General features: G+C 40.5%; 1 pseudogene; it reads left to right on the top strand.

Annotated features, from left to right (window-relative positions):
• The first annotated feature begins 996 nt into the window (after positions 1 to 996).
• On the top strand, positions 997 to 2,024 carry LOC138155560 (large ribosomal subunit protein uL18-like; annotated as a pseudogene).
• The last annotated feature ends 13,097 nt before the right edge of the window (positions 2,025 to 15,121 follow it).

Below are 15,121 nucleotides of genomic sequence, written 5' to 3'. Positions count from 1 at the left end.
CCTTAACTTTAAAATTAAGAGGGTAAGGTTGGATTAGATTACTTTCAATACACCTTCCAGCTTATCACCTGGAAACTCATCATTACAGAGATTGCACCAACTTTGGTGTTCCCACCTCATCAGTACCCTCAGTTGCCTCAGCTTGGAAGGCTGAAGGATGGAGCAAAAAAAAAAATCCTCCCAAAGTTTTTTATTTAAATAGGGCTCAGTACTTAGCACAGCCTGGCACATAGTAAGTCCATAATAAATACTTATTGTATCAATGCATTAACATTTTTCAATTCAGTATGCCCCAAATTATTCCCATCAACTTCCCCTCAAAACCTGTCCCTCCTCCCAACTCCCTATTTCTGTTGATGGCACCACCAGTTTGTAACTCAGAACTGAAACCTCCAAATCTTTTTTGAGTCTCTTGTCTACCTACTGTCCCTATTGATACATGATTAGTCCACTTTTCCCAGTCATATGTCTCTATAAATATACAATCAAACAAATTTCCAAATGGCATATTAAAAACATGTTAAGGAACGTAATAATAACCTCCTTGAAGTTCAACCCATCATCCATGTTACATTTTAGAGGTAACAGGGAAAAAAAGGAATACTAGCTGGGGTGATAGATAGCAATGATTCTTACCTGAGATCACTCTGGTAGCCTGAAACACCAGCTGAGGATTGAGTTGGCACCCTGGCTAATACACTGTAATTCCTATAATCTAAGAAATAGCCATCATGGCATTGGGTTGCAGATTGAGTCTGCTCAGAACTATAATGATGACAAGACAAATCAGAAATGTACCACCTACCTCAAATACGTCCACCGAGATGATTCCACTCCCTAAAGTGGGCAAGCCACCGGTCGTCCTGAAATGGATTAAGAACAGGAATGCTTGGGGTGTCTAGGTGGCGCAGTGAATAGAGCACTGGCCCTGGAGTCAGGAGGACGTGAGTTCAAATCCCACCTCAGACACTTAACACTTACTAGCCGGCCTTTTTTCCCCTAGTGCTGCGAGGCCTGCAGGTCTGTGCCGAGGGCGTGGGTCTCTTCAGCAGGATGGGGTTTGTTAAAGTTGTAAAGAATAATGCCTACTTCAAGCAGTACCAAGTGAAGTTCTGGAGAAGGCGAGAGGGGAAAATGGATTATTATGCATGGAAATGCCTAGTGATCCAGGATAAGAACAAATGTAATACCCAGAAATACCGCATGATCATCTCGGTCACCAATAGAGACATCTATTGACAGATTGCTTATGCCCGTATAGAAGGGGATATGATTGTCTGTGCAGCTTATGCCCATGAATTACCAAAGTATGATGTGAAGGTTGGCCTGACAAATTATGCTGGCACTTACTGCACAGACTTGCTGCTGGACTGCAGGCTTCTTAACAGATTTGGCATGGACAAGATCTATGAAGGTCAGGTGGAAGTGACTGGAGATGAGTACAATGTGGAAAGCATCAATGGTCAGTGCGGTGCTTTTACATGCTACCTGGATGCAGGTCTTGCCAGAACTACCACAGGAAACAAAGTCTTTGGGGCCCTTAAGGGAGCTGTGGATGGTGGTCTGTCTATTCCTCACAGTACCAAATGCTTCCCTGGGTATGATTCTGAAAGCAAGTAATTCAATGCTGAAGTACATCATAAACACATCATGGGCCAAAATGTTGCAGATTATATGCGTTATCTCATGGAAAAAGATGAAGATGCATATAAAAAGCAATTCTCACAGTACATAAAGAATAATATAACTCCTGACATAATGGAGGAAATGTACAAGAAAGCTCATGCTGGTATACGGGAAAATCCAGTGTATGAAAAGAAACCCAAGGGAGAAGTTAAAAAGAAAAGATGGAACTGCCCCCAAAATGTCCCTTGCCCAGAAGAAAGATCGGGTTGCTCAGAAGAAGGCGAGTTTCCTCAGAGCCCAGGAGTGGGCAGCTGATAGTTAAAATATCAAAAATCTGTAATTTTCTGTGAAGATTTGCAGAGTAAGACAATAAATTTATTGAACATAAAAAAAAAAAACTTACTAGCCGGGTGACCTTGGGCAAGTCACTTAATCCCACTTGTCCTCCAAAAAGAAAAAGAAAGACTAGGAATGCTTTTGTTCTGCAACAGTATATAAGAACAAAATCGGAAACAAATGTAGGCAAGTACTTCATGCTGCTTCTTGTCAATGACATCTTTACCTCCAATTTACACAACAGTGGATTACCAATCAAGGGCAATCATAAGAATTATCTTCATTCCCCTACCCACAGTTGTGGTCTAAGTTAAATTTGGTTTAGTCTAGCAGTTTTTAGGATGTGTGGGCTGAGTTTGAGGGGACTTTTTGGTTGTATAAAATGCAACGGGAGCCATAAAATTCAATTAAAACTACTTTAATAATTAAAGTTTAAAGCATACAATGCAAGAATAAAAAGCATATAAAACATAACCATAACACCTTTCCCACAATTAAGAACTGAAGAAAGCACCCTGCAGTCAGTTCCAGCTCAAAAAAATATTTCTGACTCCCTTCCAAGTCACAAAGCCTTTTACAATTTTTATAATTCCTTTTATAATTCAGACCAACAAGTTTGCCAAGCACTAGGTGGGGCTGAGACTGGGATCTGGGTGCTTTAGCCACAAAAAACAAAAAAGCCTGAGAGCCTGCCCAAGGTCCCACTGCACCCAGAATTGAGAATTCAGCCCCAAAAATGAAAATTTGAAGATATAAGAATCTCCTGTGAAATTCTCAAAGTTATACCTTATAATGAAATAGATGGCAAAAAAGGTGCCTATATATCTTCATTTCCAACCCACCTGCACTCCTTTGAACTTATCATGTGCGGGATTTATATTTTCAGTGATTAGCACAGTAAGTGGAACATGGTAGGACCTTAATAAATGTTTACTGACTGTCAAAATGGCACTGAGGATAAAAGTACAAAGAACAAAACAATCTCCACTCAAAATGAGTTTACATTCTAATGGGGGAGACAAGTACATATAAAAACAAGTGTAGCATAAATATAAAATTAATAAATAAATACATGCATATGTAAAGTTAATAAATACAACTATACATGAAGCAGTTTCGAAGGGTGGGCACTAGCAGGGGATGAGAATCAGAAATGCTTTTATGTAGAAGATTGTGCTTGAGGCACAGGGGGTGTTCAGGGAAGACCAGTACCTCTGGTGTGATAGCTGTCAAGCCCTTTTCAGGGCTGCTCAACAACCTCTGGTGTCCATTTTCCCCCAACTCTCACTTGTGGCTCCAAGAAGCTATAGCATGTGTAGCAGCCACAGCCCAGTAAAACCTTCTCAGCAGATGGGCTAAACCAGGTTGAGGGTAACTGACAGGCAGAGTTAGGGTGTTAGGGAGAGGTCTGCCCCTGATAGAATGAGCAGACGAGAACAGTTTGTTCCAACTATCATGAAGGTGGCTAAAGCAGGCATTGTGGGGAGCTTAGAGCTTGGTCAGACATCAAAGACATCAAGGTCACCCACTGCATCCTGGGCCATCACCAGTCTTCTTGTCTTTTGTCTTGCCACTGGACTTTGATGACTCAAGAAGAGAGTGAGGCTGAAGACTTTGTGCGGCTTTGCCTCGCCTAAAGTCAATTCACTTGCAAGCCAAGATATCACCTTATAATGGCATTGGTCCTCTTCAAAACGAAAAATAACAAAGGAAGAACTCTATGAGGCAAAGGTGAGGCATTCCGGGCATGGGAGATAGGAAGTGCATAAGCATAGAGACAGGAGAAGTGTTCTGTGCATAAGGAAGAGATAAAAGGCCTGTTTGGTTAGACTGCAGAATGAGAAAGCGAGTATAATGCTCATTGAGTATGGAAAGATAGATTGGATCTAGGTTGTGTAGGCTTTGAAAGCCAAACAAACAAAGACAAATTCAATGATTGGAATGATCAATTGTAATGATCAGTCTTGGTCCCAGAGAACACATAATGGAACGCATTTCCTCCTACTTGGTAGAAAGAGAAACTCTGAATGAGTGTAGCATTCACTCTCAAAGGTAGTCATTTTGTCAGTTAATTTTAACCGCTTTTTTCTTACTACATTTTCTTCCTCAGTGGGGTAGATCAGAAAATGACTAATTTTTTAAAAAGGGCATAAATTAAAAAATTTAAAATAACAAGCCTCCAAGTTGCAAATACAGTATTGTTATTCATACTGTGATGCCTCAACAAAGTTGCCTCTCATTGAGGCCCAGACTGCCTGATGGTGAAGTTAGAATTTCTGGTGGATGGAGAGAAGGGCAGGCTGCCCTGCAGAAAATCCACTTCCTCAGGTGATCCATCTGACTTGACTGCTGACTTAGTTTTGAGGAAGCAAAGAAGTGTAGGGCTTGCATTCACATGTTTCTTTGTGGCATGAAGTACCAGGGTTTGCTAGATCCTCCTTCAGTGTATTAGGGGAGTACCCTCCATCAGTCATGGGAACATACGTATGTGGTTTAGGAACAAATAGGCATAAAGGCTTGCTTAAAAAACCCAAGACTGACCAGGTAGAGTGATGCAGAATGATTGCCTTTAATTGCCCATTCCGTTCCTGGCAGACGAAGTGTTTTGATGAAACATTCAGTCTTACAAATTAGTGGCCCTTTCTAACCCTCTGGTCTTCAGATACTCAACCATTCCCCTCTAGAGTAGATGTGGTTCTGAATCTTTGTGTACGTCATGGGCTCCTTGGGTAGACAGGTGAAACCTATGGTCTCTTCAGAATAATGTTTTTAAATGCATAAAATAAAATACACAGGAGAACAAAGGAAACTGTCTATATTAAAATGCAATTTCCAAAATTATTTTTAAAAAATCAAGTTCATGGACCCCAAGTCTAGTGATCTCACTCTAGAACCATTTCTCATAGACCACTGCAACTGTGCAGTGTGCCTTCCAGTACTATGCTTGGTGTTAAAATTTCTAGAATCTTGTAGGCTAAAGGAAGGGGGTACAAGCATTTATCAAGCACCTACTATGTGCCAGGCACTGTGCTAAATATTTTACAAATATTATCTCATTTTGTCTTGGCAACGTCCCTGAGACATAGGTGTTATTATCCCTATTTTGCAGTTGAAGAAATTGAGGCAGACAGGCTAAGTGACTTTCCCAGGGTCACACAGTAAGTATCTGGAGCTAGATTTGAACTCAGATTTTCTTTATTCCAGACCCAGAACTCTACACTTGTAGACTAATAGAGGATATCTTAGCTCTCACTATAATAGTAACAGCAATAATTCACATTTATAGTGCTTTCAAGGTTCTTAAAACACTTTCTCCACAACATCCTTATGAGATAGACATCCCCATTTTATAGAAGAGGAAATCAGGGCTCAGGAAGAACAAAGAATTGCCCATAGCCACATAGCTAGCAAGCTTAAGCATTTTAGGCATCATCTAATCCTCTACCCTCATTTCACAGATGAGACTAAGGCTTGGAGAGATTAAGTGATTTACCCATAGTCAAACAGGTGGTAAACTGCAGAGCTAGTATTTTAAACCACCAGCTTTCTTGGACTCCAAATCCAATTCTCTTTCTACTATACTTCCCAGCTACTGGAAACTGTTCCACCTCCAAGATCCCAAAATCTGATACGATTAAGTAATGATTTCTTGGCATACACTGCCATCCTTATTAACAAGAGTTTATTTTCCTAATCAAATGTGGTAAAGTTGCCTAAGATGTAATTATAAATTACTGCTATGGAACCTAGAGGCAATCTTCTGGGTGGTATTGTGGGCCTCACCAATCATGGGCATCTTTTTGGACTTTTCAGCATTTGGAAAGAGAAAGACAAAAATTAAGTAAAAATGTGTTTATCTCTGAATGAACTTCTTCTCAGAGCAAGCTTTGTGGATGTAGCTGCATCCTCTTTTTTGTTCTTTTTAAAGTTTCTTCACCTGGGGTTCACAGACCCCTGAGGGCTCTGTGGATAGATTTCAGAAATTCTATCAGTGCAAATGCAGGGGAAAGTTATAATCTTTACTTTCAGCTCTAGCTGAAATTTAGCATTCCCTTCAACTACTTAGTGAACGTTTATTAAGTACCTACTATGGGCCAGGATTGTGCTATCAGAGGGAGGGAAAGGTCCCAGGGGAGTAGGTAATGCTGAGTTGTGAATTTTCAAGGTTGTTCGTGGTTATTAAACATTTACCAGCCTAGCTGCCACTTATCTACTACAGGTAGAACCAGAAATTTGTACTAGAACAAATAATGACAAAGAAATTCAATGAGAAGATATAGTAACAACAACAAAAATACAATTATTCTACAAAGGGATTCAAAGGCTTCATCAGTCTGCCAAAGCATTCCATAACAGAAAAACAGGTAAGAACCCTTTACTCAAAGCAAATTCCCAGAAGGGGACCCCTGATCTTATATGAATGAGCAGTACAGGAGATGACCAGTACCTGGAGTACAGAGTACCTAATCTAGGGTTCTGCATGTGGGAGGATGGGAGGCTCACTGGGGGATACTGCTGACCTGATTGCTATGTCATATGTCTGATTCACTAACTGGTCTCTGGATTTTGCAGAGTTCACAAAATTATACCCCTGGCACCTATGAACCTGAAAAACATTTCATGACTCCCCTCATGAAATCTAGAGCCAGAAAGGAGACTAAAGGTCATTTTTAGTCCAACTCCCTCATTTTAAAGATATTGAAACTGAGATCTAGAAAGGAGGTCATTTGCCCAAGATCACAATGGCAGTAAAACCTAAATCCCATGTTCTAGTCAATTCTCAGTTCAGGACTTCCTTTTGGATGCTGCTTAAGAAAGGTATATATTTAATTCCTTGCCACCTCTGTCTTAACAGTTTCCACCACTGAGAGCCAATTAACCATACTTCCTGAGAAAAGTTCCTCATTCCCTCCCTTTTGGGCTGTCCCATTGGACTGATTTTATAGTTAGAACAGGAAATTATTTACTGCTGGTGTTACTTGAGAGGAACCAAAAGGCGTCATTGTCCCCAGGTTGGCCACACCACACTGACATTTGACCATTAGAAATTTCTTCCTTTGGATTTGAGACATTTTGAGACATTTTTTCTTTTTCAAATATAAATATCCCTCTCTCCCACAAGAAGAATAATACGTTAAGTTGCTATGTCTATAAAATCACTAAGAGATTAGGGCAACAAGGAGAGTATGAAGATACTATGGAATGGGAGGGGGTGGGAAAAGGAGGAAGCACAAGGAGAGATTTCAAAGAAAATTGACAGAATAGAGGGAGATGGAGGGGCACTGAAGATGTATTTTGCAATTTGCCTGAAGTCAACCCTGGCCATAAGAAACCCCAGCTGCAACCTTGTTACCTACAATAGCGCTGTGTCAATAGACTGTGTCAGAAACTTGTGGAGGTGAGGGAAAGACTGGACTGGGCTGACCAATGGTGTATGTCTCATGGGAATGAAAGGGTGATGCTGGATATGGATGGTGAATGTGAGTCAGAGGAACCTTCAGTGAGAAAGGATTTTAAAAAACCCTCATTAAAAGGGACTTTTCCAGTAAGTATACCCTAATTGATCCTATGATTTCGTGGGTGACAGAAATACAAACCCACATATAATTAATGAGATTTCATAAAGCTGTGAGTATCAGCTGGCAGGTAGCCTAAGCTGCCAACTGTTGCTCACAAGGTAGTAAATTGTAAATGGTCCCATGTCCAATGAGATGGAGGGAAAGTATGGGAATTTCCTGACTGGCCTCAGGTCACAATGAACACATGACAGGGAAGATGCTGAGAAATAGGATCTATATGGTGAAAAAGAGAACAAGAGAGACAGATAGACAGAGGCAGAGAGAGGGAGAGAGAGACAGAAAGGAGAGAGAGACAGAAAGGAGAGAGAGAGGGAGAGAGAGAGAGAGAGAGAGAGAGAGAGAGAGAGAGAGAGAGAACATTCACTTGCTAAGAAGACAAAACATCATAATGGAAAGTCAATTTTGGGGGAAGTAAAAGGAAGGATCAGCTAAGCATGTGAAGCTCTAATCCCATAGCATCACCTTAATAGCCCTTTATTTGGTTCTTAAAGAACTACACAGAAAATATGTTTAATATGATTGTACATGTATAGCTTTATAACAGATTGCATGTTGTCTTGGGGAGTAGGAAAATTTTGTAACTCAAAATCTTATAAAAGTGAATGTTGAAAACTAATTTTTTCTTAAAAAAAGAACTACACAACCTGCCCTCCTATCTTTCTAGACTTGTTATATATTATTCCCCTTCCCAAAGAAGAAAACAAATATTTATTAAGCACCTACTTTGTGTCAGAAACTGTGCTAAGTGCTTTACAAATTTCTCATTTGATCCTCACAACCACTCTGGGAGGGAGGTGCTATTAGATCTTCATTTTTCACTGAAGGAAGCTGAGATAGACAGAGGTTAAATGATTTTCGCAGGGTCATATAACTAGCAAGTGTGTCTGAGTACAGATTTGAACTCAAATCTTCCTACCTTCAGATCTAACACTCTAATCACTGTGCCACCTAGCTGCCTCTGCCTTCCCGAGTTCTATGGTCTAGTCAAATTGTACTTCTCTCTCTTTCTCACACATTTCCTACATCTTCCGCTTTTATACCTTTGCGCTGACCATCCTCCCAGCCTAGAATGCCCTCCCTTACCACCTAGGTCCCGTTGAATTACTAATTTACTACGAAACTCAGTTCAAACATGAAGACTTTATCTATTCCCCACTATGCTAGTGCTCTCTTTCTTTAAACTACATTTTACTTATTTTTTTATCTATTCTGTGTGTGTACACCCATATACATATGTAGCCTATTTGAACTTTTAGGATCCTTATCCCAACTCTCAGTCTTATAGATATCTCAAGTCTTGGTAAGAAGCTATATCTCCCCTTCAGGATTCTAGGGATACCCCCTGAAGAGTCATGCATGATTCTTTAAGACCACAAATTTGAATCATTATAGGTATACTTTTCCCTAAGCTCATCAATTGAAAATCAGCTTAGCCCATCATTAAGCAGTTTTTAGAAAGGGTCATTTACTAAGGTGATACCATAAATTCATCTGGTACAAAGAAATTTCCAAACGAGTTTATGGAACACTTTCCCACATATAGAATCCAGGGGAAAGTGGACTTGAGTCTAGAGAGCACAAGTTGCAAAAGGATAATTGCTCATTACTAGAAGTCTCTCCCCCCCCCCCCATTTGTGGGGTGCTCAGGAAGTTTCTCTATAGGTGTTTCTTTATGTCTAGTCTGCCCTTGGTTCCCAATGTTCCAGATCCAGTGGCTAGGACTTTGATGGAAAGATGGAACCTCAAATTTCACAAAATCCTCCTCCAGCCGAAGTGGGGCTAAGGGGAAGTGAGAGAAGACATTCAAGTCTGAAAGTGAGGCTTCTGTTTCCACTCCCCACCTCAGCATTTCTTTCTTATGGTTAATTAGAATGGCATAATTACTACAATCTCTAAAATTAAATCAAGTCAACAAAAAAAACACTGGTTCCTACCTTTAAGGAACTCATAATCTAATTGGGGAGACAACATACAAATAGCTATATACACATGATATATAGATATGAATGTAGATATAGACCTATATATCTTGTGTGTACATATATAATCATATATATATATATATATATGTATGTATGGAGGTTATCTCAGAGGAAGACACTAGCATTAAGGGAAATTGGGAAAGGCTCCTTGGAGAAAATGGGATTTTATCTAGAACTTCAAGGAAGCTCAGGAATCCAGGAAGTAACCATGAGGAAGGAAATAATTCCAGGTATGGGGCATGCACAGCCAATGAAAATGCCCAGAATCGGGAGAGGAAGTATTTTGTTTGCGGAACAGCAAGGAAGCTACTGTTACTGAATTGCAGAGTATGTGGAGGGAAGTAAAGTATAACGACTTGAAAGGTAGTTGAGAATGAGGACAGGCTATGAATGAATTTAAATGCCTACCAGAGGATCTTGTATTTGATCCTGGAGGTAATTAGCAAGTCACTGGCATTATTGACTAGGGATGTAATATGGTCAGACCTGCATTTTAAGAAAATCATTTTCATAGATGGGGAAACGATAGTCTGTAGAGGGAAGAGATTCAAAGCAGAAGGGCTTTTGGCTATTGGGAGCCAGAAGGCTATTACAATAGTTCAATCATGAAAGGAGAAGGATCTGCATTGGGGTGGTAGCAGTGTCAGAGGAAAGAAGGTAGAGTAAGTATAAAGGAAAAGCTATGAAGGGTGAATTGACAAGATATGGCATTGGATAGTTAGAAAGAAGAAAGTCTTAAGGAAAAGATAAAGGAAGTTTGGGATATGTTGAGTTTGGGGTATCTATAGGACATCCAATTCAAGATGTCCAATAGACAGTTGGAGATTCGAGATAAGAGGTCAGAAGAGAGGTAAGGTCTGAAGGAAAAGAATCTAAGAATCATTTGCATGAAGATGATAACTGAATCCATGGGAACTGACAAGATCACCAAGTGAAATGATATATAGGAAGAAGAGAAGAGGGTCCAGGAAAGATCCCTGAAAGACACCCATGGTTCGTGGGTGTGACCTGGATGAAGATTTAGCAAAGATCTAGCAAAGAAGGAGTGGTCAGATAGGCAGAAGGAGAATCAGGAGAGAGTGGGGTCTCTAATACCTATAGAGAAGAAAGTATTGAGAAGAAAAGGGTAATCAACAGTGTGAAAGATTGCAGTGAGGTCAATAAATATGAGGATTGGGGGAAAACCATTAGATCTGGCAATTAAGAGATCATTAAGAGATCCAGAGACAGCAGCTGCAGTGGAATGATGAAGCCAAAAGCCAGATTGTAGAAAGTTAAGAAGAGAATGAGAGGAAAGGAAGTGAAGGCACCTTTTATAGACAAGCTTCTCAAAGAGTTGAGCTACAAAAGGGGGAAAATATGTATGGGAAAGTGGTTGGCAGAGATGGATGGATCAAGTGAATTTCTTTTGAGGATGAGAGATACATGCATGTGTTTGTAGGCAGCAGGGAAATATCCAATAGACAGGGAGAGACTGAAGATTAATGTACTATATGGGCAAGTTTATTCATCCTATCAGAACAAGGTTCTTAAGGGGAATGTCACTATAGCTTGAAGGATTTTCCCATGCTTAGTCGGACCTCTAGGTCTTCAAGTGTGTTCCTTTGATTGAATCCAAACTTCACAGAACAAATCCCCTTAATAAAAGGATTTGTTCCTTGGTTTGGGGTGTAGTGAATAGAACGCCAGCCCTGGAGTCAGGAGGACCTGAGTTCAAATCCAGCCTCAGACATAACACACTTACTAGCCATGTGACTTTGGGTAAGTCACTTAACCTCAATTGCCCTCCAAAAAGCCAAAAAAAAAAAGGATTTATTCCATAAAACTTGAACTCAGTCAAAAGGCCAAACTCAAGTACCTAGAGGGCCACATGTGGCCTCACAGCCTGCAGGCTCCCCACTCCTAGTCTAAGACCTGTGAATGAGACTGATTGCTTGAACATTTTAGCACTTACCTTAAGCATGGTAGGGTTGAGTAAAAGCAGTCATAGATGTGTGTGTATCACTTTCCCAGTCTACAAGCTCCTTGAAAACAGAAATTGTTTCATTTTTGTCTTTGCACCTAGTATAGCAAGTAGTACACAGTAGGAACTTAAAAACCACTTGTTGAAGGTCTCTTTAAATGACTGCTCTCCATAGCAAGAAGAGCAGGAAGATAAAAGTAGGGTTAGAAAAATGATATGAAAGTCCTTGTATCTCTGTCCCTGTATCCACCAAGCTAGTAATCTCTCTTTGGTTATAATTGATACCTGAAGGCCTAGGATCACTCCCAAAGGCAGCAGAAAAAAACAACAACAAATAATAAACCATTTCTGCCCTGAAGTATGTCGCACATAGTAGGCTCTATATTAATTTCTTCCTTTTCCCTTACCTAGGATTAAAATATACCAACCTTCCTTCCTGTCTTTCTGGACCTATAGAACCTACCCAAATCTTCCTGGATCAGCTGATTTCCAGTCTGATACTCATTGTAAGACTGTAAACAAGTATTTGCCTGCTTAGACCCAGAACTATGGCCCCTGTTGGATCCCTCTTGGCTAAATTTAGGACTGAGTTCTGGCCCTGCCAGGCCAGTCTTGTCCTTCTGTCCCTTACCTCACACCCTTGACAACTCCTTACGCCAGACTTATGGAAGCCAAATAGAAAACTTGACTATGGTACCTGTTTTCATGGAGTCTCATTGATTATGTTGTCATGTCTGTTATTTTAACAACCAGTCAGCAACATATTCCTCCTAGCATAGTGGCAGTACATATTCCATGCTGAGTGAGAAGGTATAGGTCATTTGATTCAATTGAGGTCAATTCCATAAGTATCAATTCCTTGGTGTAAGAGAGATGTGTGTTGTAGAACAACCCACAATTAGTGTAATGAAGAAGATACTCCAAGTCCTGATACAGTTATCAGGTGAAAAGGCGAATCAACCAACCAATTAAATATATAAACTAGGTATGAACAATTCTTGGACACTTATATTGTATTAATTAATCAAAGGAACAATTTAGTTAATCAAGTTGGGAAGGAGTTAAATACTTCCAGCCTTCAGGGATATGTAACCTGGCTTTAGGCCCCCTCTGGGGACCCAACCTGCTAGTCCAGTCTGAGGTAGGAGAGTGAACCCAGAGTGGGGGTGCTACACAGAGACCCATGCTATGAAGCAATTGCTTTCCTTTCCTGGAAGTTATACTTAACCCTCCCTAAACCCAGATTGCTTTTCATGCTTCCTCTAAAGTCAAGATAAGTAAGTATAGTTACTTATTTACTTATATACATATATAGGTACTTTATACCCTCTGTTGTGACTTGGGTCTTTTAGTGACTGGAGAGCAAGGGGGCACACTCACAGAAACATTATTCCCCAAAGCCCGATTCTGAGAAGGGGCTAGGGACAATTGTATGCTGAAGCCAGCTTGCACCAACTCTCAGATGCTAATTCTTAAATTTTCATTTTAAACTACGGCTTGATTTATTGTTTTATTGATTCTTTAGACTTCAAAAAGTCATGAAGAGATCTTAATAATACAGATTAAACTTAAAAATGTGCCCTGCATGTATTTTTTTGAAGACTGGTTGTTAAACATTTACCAGCACAATCCCTGACTAGAGAGATCCCAACCTCAAGGGTGTAGGAGCTATTCCATGAGCATCAGGTAAAGCCTCAGTCCTCTGTCTCCTGTAGCACAAAACTAAATCAGGTTTACCAAAGACAGAGCAAGAATGTGTTGCTGCTGTTGCTGCTGTTGCTGCTGCTGCTTTAGAGAAGTTATAAGGGGACCTTCCAGGACCACTGAGACCTGGAAGAGGGCCTGAAGTGTGGTGGTAGCTGTGAGTGGAGAAAAGAGGTCAGATGCAAGGATTGCTATGGATGGTATGATGTGGCATCTGATTGGACATAGAGGGTGAAGGAAAATGAAGAACCAAGGGAAGTGCTGAGGTTTGAACCTGAGTGACTGAAAGGATGGTGATGCCTTTGATACAAATAGGGACAGTTTAATGCATTTAAAAGATGTTAGTTGACTTGTTGACCAGATGGGATGATTTTGAGGAAAAGAGAACAAATTTAGTTTATAAAGTAAGAGGTGATAAATTTGAGATATCTCCAGGATGTCCACTTTGAAATGCCCAATAGCAAATGGTAATGTGGGACTGAAGCTCAGAAAAGAGACTGAGGCTACATGTACGTTTATGTATGTGCATATTCACATATGTATCTTTGTGTATATGTCTATGATGTGCATATATACATTATATGCAATTGTTGGCATGCGTGCACATACATTGATGTATGTGAATCATCTGTGTACAGTTGATAATTAAGTCCATGAAAGCTGACGAGGTTACAAAGAAAGAGGATATAGAGGAAGGAGAAGAGAGCCCAGGCCAAATCCCTGGAGGACACCCACAATTAGGGAGTATGATATGAATGATAAGCCAGCAAAGAGACTGAGAAAGAGCAGTCAGACAGAAAGGTATGAGGAGGACCAGGAGGGAATGGTGTCACAAAAACCCAAAGAGAAGGGCAGCTAGGTGGTACACTGGCCCTGGAGTTAGGAGGACCTAAGTTCAAATCCAGCCTCAGAAACTTGACACTCACTAACTATGTGATCTTGGGCAAGTCACTTAACCCCAATTGCCATGCCTTCCCCCATCCAAAAAAAGCCAAAGAGGAGAGAGTATCCAAGAGGAGAAGGTAGTTAACAGTGTCAAATGCATCCGAAAGGTCAAGAAGGATAAGGATTCAGAAAAGAACATTAAATCTAGCAATTATGAGATCACTAGTAACTTTGGAGTTTTAGTTGTAATTGAGTGATGAGTTTGGAAGCCAGATTGCAAAGGTCTGAGGAGTGAATTGAGAGGAGAAAATGTGAAGACAACAATAGGGAAGGAAGAGTAAATAGAAAGAGGCTGAAGATTTAAGTGTCGGGGGAAAGAGACCATTGAGAACTCAATCTGCTAGAGAAGACAAGAGGAGATAGCATCAAGTGCATAAGTAGAGGGGTTGGTCTTGGCAAGAAGAGCCACCTCTTTGTCAGAGATGGGGGAAAGGAGGAGAAAGTGGGAAATGGTGGCAAGGTATTTTGCAAGGGAAAATGGAAAAAGAGCCAGCTCCTGTTGAATGGCCTCAGTTTCCTCAGAAAAGAGACAAGTTCTCCAGCTGAGCAACAAAGAGTGGAGGTATGGGAAACTCAAGGGAGGAAGAGACAATTTGAAATAACTTCTGTGGGGAGTAAGCTAGAGAATCAATTAGGGAGGAATACAAAGACTTCCTTGCTTCAGTGAGAGCCAAGTTGAGGTTGAATAAGATGAATTTAAAATGTACCCAATCAGAACAGTTATGAGACTTCCTTTAGCTGTGTTCTTCAGCTCATTTGTAGGAGTAGGGGAGGCAGATAGTGGGTATGATTTAGTAGTAAATAGCTCGGCTTGGAGTCTAAAAGCCCTGGGTTGAATCTCTTCTCTGATACTTATTGATTATGTGATCCTGGGCAAATCACTCATCCTCTTCACCCATTGACCTTATGGTCTTTAAGACTAACAAATTGCAGAAAAGGTGCTGGCCTTCCAATGGCAGAGGAAAGTTTTCATCTGAAACTCCTTA

This window comes from Petaurus breviceps, unplaced genomic scaffold, assembly GCF_028583685.1.
Source record: "Petaurus breviceps papuanus isolate PSGF00001 unplaced genomic scaffold, PetGlider_PUasm1.0 91133, whole genome shotgun sequence".
NCBI classification, from domain to species: domain Eukaryota; kingdom Metazoa; phylum Chordata; class Mammalia; order Diprotodontia; family Petauridae; genus Petaurus; species Petaurus breviceps.
This window is presented reverse-complemented; position numbering and strand designations above follow the sequence as displayed.